Here is a 6,880-nt window from a genome sequence, read left to right on the forward strand (position 1 = left end):
TGCCCCTGTGAAGGCTTTAAAGAGTGCAGATGCTTCACCCCTCTTCCCTATCACAGAATCATGGAATGTCAGGGGTTGGAAGGGACCTCAAAAGCTCATCCAGTCCAATCCCCCTGCGGGAGCAGGAACACCCAGATGAGGTTACACAGGAAGGTGTCCAGGTGGATCTTGGATGTCTGCAGGGTAGGAGACTCCACAACCTCCCTGGGCAGCCTGGGCCAGGCTCTGGCACCCTCAGTGAGAAGAAGTTTCTTCTCCAATTTAAGTGGAACATCTTGTGTTCCAGTTTGAACCCATTACCCCTTGTCCTACTGTTGGTTGTCACCAAAAAGAGCCTGGCTCCATTCTCCTGACACTCACCCTTTATATATTGATAACCATGAATGAGGTCACCCCTCGGTGTCCTCTTCTCCAAGCTCCAGAGCCCCAGCTCCCTCAGCCTTTCCTCACACGGGAGATGCTCCACTCCCTTCAGCATCTTGGTGGCTGCGCTGGACTCTCTCCAGCAGCTCCCTGTCCTTCTGGAACTGAGGGGCCCAGAGCTGGACACAATATTCCAGATGTGACCTCACCAGGGCAGAGTAGAGGGGCAGGACAACCTCTCTCAACCTACTGACCACCCACCTTCTAATCCACCCCAGGTACCATTGGCCTTCCTGGCCACAAGGGCCCAGTGCTGGCTCATGGTCACCCTGCTGTCCACCAGGACCCCCGGGTCCCTTTCCCCTACACTGCTCTCTAATAGGTCATTCCCCAGCTTATACTGGACCCTGGGGTTGCTCCTACCCAGATGACAGACTCTACACTTGCCCCTGTTATATTTCCTTAAATTTTTCCCTGCCCAACTCTCCAGCCTGTTCAGGTCTCTGGATGGCGGCACAGCCTCTGGCGTGTCAGCCGCTCCTCCCAGCTTGGTGCCATCAGCAAACTTGCTGACAGTGCAATCTATTCCGTCATTCAAGTCATTGAATAATACCGGCCCCAGTACTGACCCCTGAGGCACTCCACTAGATACAGGCCTCCAACTGGACTCTGCCCCATTAACCACAACTCTCTGGCTTCTTTCCTTCATCTAGTTTGCAGTCCACCTCACTACCTGATTGTCCAGACCACACTCCCTCACTTCAGCTCTAAGGATGCTGTGGGAGACTGTGTCAAATGCTTTACTGAAGTCAAGGTAGACCACGTCCACTGCTCTGCCATCATCTATCCACCTCGTCATGTCTTCATAAAAGGCTATGAGGTTGGTCAAACACGACTTCCCTGTGGCAAAGCCATGTTGACTGCCCCTAATGACCCTCTTATCCTTGATATGCCTTGAGATGACACCAAGAAGAAGTTGTTTCCAGCACTTTGCTGTGGGGCAGCCACATTGCAGCAGTCAATGGTTTCCTGCTGAGAGGGTGAGTGTTTGGAAATTTGAAACAGGCTGCCTTTGGCTGTTCCTTTGCACAACAAAGCAGTGAAGGAGAGATGCGTATCTTTATGACCTGCTGGGATTTCCCTTGCTGCAGCTTGTGCTGGGGGCTTCTGGTCTGCTGTCTCTTCTATAATTCCTGCTTCTGCTCCAGGATGGAGCAAGAGTGCAAGGGTGCTGCCATCCCAGGCAGGGCGCATGCCTGCTAGACTGAGGGTGCTGTTGCTCCTCGGCGGTGCCCCTAAGGGACAGCTGTCCTCCCTGCTTCTCCTCCAGCTCAGCATTGTCACTGCTATCTCAGCCACAGCTTAGCACAGAGCGCAGGAAATATGCTTGAGGACAGCAAAATGGCTGAATGGTTTACATTTGCTCTTTGTTGTCTGTGAAAGAGCTGAGAAGGATGCTTGGCACTGCTTGAAGAGAGCTGGGAAGGAGTCCTTGCCAGGAGGGGTAGCGGACTTGTTTTGTGTTTCTAGGAAAAAGCTGCAGGGTGGATCTGGCTCTGGGCCAAAGGGGGCTCAGCTGCAAGCTGTGCTGCATCCCAGGACTGCTTTCAAAGGGCACAGCCACTCCAGGAGCTGTGGTGGCTTCTGGAGTGACAAAAATAACGAGTCTAAACAATGTGTACTGAAAAATCTGGGAGCAGAAACAGTCTGGGTGCGGGTTAGCAGGGACCTCAGGGGGTTTGCCAGATGTGTGAGCTCCTGGGTTGGGATGGGTCATTCCCCTGGAAAAGCATGTAAAGGGGTCAGGCTGGTGCTGGGCTGTGAAGCCAGCCAGGTATGTTATTTGGGGGTAATCTAACAACGAGGTTAAACCTTTGTGCTACCTGGGGCTTGGGTGCTTGCTGCCTACACCAGGGGAAAATGAAAGCCTGTTCAGGGGGTGAAGCGAACTCGAGAGCAGGAGGAAATTAAAAGAAAAGCAATTAGTAGTGGTCTTTTGGTTCTGCAAGAGGAGATGAGCACTGCTGCAGCTTGAAAGACAAGCCAATGGAAAATGAGTGAGGAGTGGAAGGAGAAGCACGGCACAGGGTGGGAATCAGGAGTTTTGCTGTGCAGCTTTGGGAGAGGATGGAGATTGCTGCCAGCCTCCTACCACCTCTTCCAACCAGGGCTTGCTGGGACCAGTCCTGGGCACTGCTGTGCACAAGCAAGCTGCTGAGCATCTATACGGATGCAAAGAGGGGGCTTAGAAATGGTGCTGTTGTCCGTGGCAGGGGAAAATCAGGTTTTCTACCTGGGTAGCTCATCTCTTTGCAGCTTGGCGATGCAGGCTGGCCTGACTTCTGCAAACCATGGGGCAGGGGAACTCTGGGTGGGAGCCAGCACCTGCAGTTCCCCCAGCTGGAGCCAGGGCTGTGTCTGGTGGCTGCTTGTCTGTTCCTTGAGCACCCTGTGCCTCCCTTCTACAGGGAGATGTGCCCTGCCCAGACTGGTGAACACGTTCTGCTCCCTGGGAATGGCCCAAGCGGCACATTTTCTTGCTGAGAAATGGAAAATATTCTCCTCCCAACTGCTGGAGGGTTTAGCGCATGTTTTTCTGCCCGGTTTTCATGCTGTGGCTGCTGGATGTGCTCCATGAGAAGCTGCGTGGGAGACGCGGGTGCTCTGTCCCCTGTCCCGGCAGCAGTGTCCCCGGGGCTGGGGGTGGCATGTCCTGGGGTGCTGCTGACACCACACATGCTGGCTGGGGCAAGCGTGGTTCCTTGCCAAGGGTTCGGTCAGGATCTAGCAAGTAATGATTCTTGAGAATCAACACCTTCCATCATTTCCTCCCTCGTGTTGTCAGAAAACCACCCCCCACACCCCCCCTCATTTTTTTTTTCTTTCTCCAAGAACAGAAGAATAGTGCAGGTGTTGCCGACCTTTCTGTTTTGGGCCATTTTTATCCCCAAACCGCAATGCTCTCAATCCCAAAAAGCCTACGCTTTGGGCTGTTTCCATTTTCTGAGTATAAGGGGTACGTTTTTGCCTGGAGAAAAGGGGAAAAAAGAGCCCTGAAAGTGAGATTTACTTTGTTCACCTTCAAGTCTCCATGGTAGGGCAGGGGAAGAGGCTGTGACTTCATCCCTTCCCGGTATCCCGAATGTGTGATGTCCCTGCATCCCATGGTACCCCTATGAGGAGAGGATCTCTATGAACACTGGAGGGCCAGAAAAAGGAGCCCAAAAGTATTATCTCCTCTCTTTCAGCTCCCACGCTGCATCTGCAACCTCCCCTCTTGCTCAACCCACTCATCTTTCCTAAGAAGCCGAGCCAAGCTTTCCCACAGACCCAGACAGCTATTAGAGAAATATTATTACCAGATGGTTTGTTTTTTTCCATAGGACCAGAGGCCAGCGTGAGGTAATGGGGAAAACATTAACCCACCCCGCATCAGCCTGGGGCTGTGGCTTTGCTGGTGGGGCTGTGCTGTGTCCTGGCTGTGCCGGCGTGCAAGGGGTCTGCAGAGCAGGGTTTGGGGGGTAACTCGTACCCCATGTGTGCTGGAACAGCAGAGCAGCTAGAAACCTCTCCTTGGACTTGCAGTAGCCCTGTGGGGTGGCTTGGGAAGGGAAGAGTATGTCCCCAAACAGTGCGGGGAGGGAGGGAAGGGTCCCTCCAGGACAGCTCGAGATGGTAGGAGCAAAGCCCAGCTGGCAAAGTGCACTGTGGGGAAGTTCGAGTCGGGTGAGCCAGTGATTTGAGCGGAGGAGAAGCGCCACGTCATGGCTGTCCTGCCTCTTGCAGGGTCAGTAGGAGCGCCTGGCACAGAAAAAGTGCCAAGGTGCCACTTTGAATAGGGGTGTCAAGGGATTTGGAAGATGCTGTATGATATGGATTAGCTCTTCTTTTTTTGCAGGTGGGTGGGTGATTGTGAGCCCCTCCTCTGGTGCTGCTGAGCCCCCTCTGTGCCCATGGTAGGACATTCACAAGGCACCACCCACCTGTGCTGGGAGAGGTGATGCTTTCCTGCTTGGAGAGGTTTCTCTGCCACCTCCTCCTGCATTGAAGTGCTGTGGGAAGCTAGATTATCATGTGCAGAAACACCACAAACCACACTCTTTCCAGTGGGGTCTGTGGTTGGTATAGTGCTATGCTCAGACCACGACTGCTCCTGCCTTGCAGGTCCGAGCAATGGAGATGGAGCGGTCATGGCTGAGCCATGGGGTCCTACAACCAGCATGGAGAGGTGCAGCCCATGGTAACCAGACAACATGGAAGCCTCACCAAGCAAATGTCTTCACCATCCCAAACACATGGCAGGTTTTGGGTGCTCACATCACCGGTGGGGGGAAGGTGACACAGCCAGCTGGCAGGAGGCTGGTGGCGCTTCATGTGGTTGCAAACAGGGAAATTTCAGTTCTTGTTGATTGTGGTGTTTCTTGGGACTGTGTGGCAGGACAAAGTAGTCCCAGCTGCAGAAGATGGATCTGGAAACCTGCCACTTGATCCTTCCTTGCCTTCCAAAGCACCCTTTGGTTCTAAGTGTGTTGGTGGGTTCAATCCTGGCTTTTCCCAGGGGAGTTCCATTTCAGCTCGTTTCCATATTTCTTACAGAAGAAGCATTTTCCATTTCTAAGTGGACTCGATTAAAGGGAAGGAAAAGTTGCATGAATGAGTTAATAGCAGAAAAACAAAGCAAACTGATTCTTTTGTCAGTCTCTGGGAGGAGAAAAAGCAAAAATTCTGTCCTAAGTGCACTTTTTTTTTTTTTTCCAACACTCCAGTTTGGTCTGGAATAGGACTAAAATTTTATTGTTTTGCTGTTCAACACAGTGATACAGGCTGGGACTTGGGATGGGGAGTTCTCGTCTGCCAGAGCACACAGGCATCATGGAGAGGCTCTCCTTGCTCATCTGCATGGCACTCCGGAGAGATGCTGGCCCCATACAGGTAGATGGAGGAAGATCCCTTGCTCCTGGAGGACCTGGTGTGGCAGAGCCATAGCGCTCCACTTGCTTGGCCTCATGTGAAGAAGGAAAAGGGAACATCCTTCGCAGGCATGTGTCCTTAGATTTTGGGACCCGGTGACGTGCTGCTAGGCCCAATGATTGCAACACCCCTAGGGTCAGCCTGCAAACTGGTGTCCAGCTATCAGCTGGATTTCTGCAAAACTAGCCCACGCTTTTCCAAGGAAACGGCTGTTCAATGCCCAGAGGACGCTGCTGGCTCTAGTTTAGCAGTGTGGACCTGGACAAGGCAGTGTTTTAAAATGCTTTTGAAGCTGGACATGGATCCAAGCCCACAGTCCGGTTGGATAGTGGAGAGGATGCTCCTGGGACATTACGCCTGATAAGAGCCCCCAGGGCTGGTGTCTGGGTGCCAGGCAGGGAGCAGGGTCCCTGGTGTGATGGGGGAAGCCTTACTGACTCTGGGTGCTGGAGTGCACTGGGTCTGACAGGCTGCAGCTGCCTGGAGCCATATACGGTCAGCAGGCGCCTTGCACAAGCCATACCATTATCATTAAGTCTCTGCTGGCGGGGCCAGCTGGCCTCCAGCTTGCAAGGCTCTGCAGAGCTGTTCACGGGCTGGATGTGATGTGCTTTCCCTTCCTGTAAGAAGGTGGGGAGGGATCGGCTCTTCTTCAGCTGAGGGCAATTCCCTGAGAGAGAAGGGGAGAGAGAAACGGATAAAGCAAATAGGAAATGTCTCTGGTGTGCAGATTCAGGGATGCCTCTGATGAGCTGATGCAGGAAAACAGGTCCCTTCCCAGCACCCCTCTTCCTGGGAGCTTTTGGCTGTTTTTCAAAATCGCAGGTGAGCTCCTTCATGGGAGTGCTGAGGAGCCATGCTGGAGAGCCAGGTCAGGTCTGATCCCCCTTGAACTGTCACACAACAGGATTTGTCCCTCGACAAATTTGCTTTCTTGGAAAACATCCTCAGTAAGTTTGAGATCCCTTGAAAATTTGCCTTTTGGTGTCCTCATCTCCTGGTGCACAGCTGGGTGGTTATTGACACCAGCCAGGTTCATGTTCATACTAAATCTTTTCAGCTGGGGGAAAAAATATTATTTCTTCAGCACAACAAACACCTGGCTATTTTGGGGCTGGAAAGTCTCTTCCCGTTCCCAACACACACAGTTTTTTTTCACATCTTGGTGTCGGCCTCTGATGCTGCCCGACCTCCCTCCCAGAAGGAGCGTTGTTGGTCTGGCTGCCCCTCCGTCAAAGCACATGGCACCCTGAGGCTCTCCGAAGTCCTAGAGAAGCTGCAGATGGGGTGCCCAGCAGCAGTCCTGCCCCTCTTTGGGATCACCAGCTTCTCCTCTTTATTTTGTTTTAATGTCAGCTTCCACAGGTGCACCTAAATTTGTATTGGCAGGAAAAACATCATCTGTTGTGCTGTTGGGTTTGCAAGGTTTCACTTCAGCAAAGTTTGTGTGGGTTGTTTTTTTTTCCCCCGCTAACTTTAGATTTGTTTATCCAAAGAGTCATTATTTGATGCATCTGCCTCAATAGTGTGGACAAGCTACTCCACT

This window comes from Patagioenas fasciata, chromosome 7 (genome assembly GCF_037038585.1).
Source record: "Patagioenas fasciata isolate bPatFas1 chromosome 7, bPatFas1.hap1, whole genome shotgun sequence".
In the NCBI taxonomy this organism is placed as follows: Eukaryota; Metazoa; Chordata; class Aves; order Columbiformes; family Columbidae; genus Patagioenas; species Patagioenas fasciata.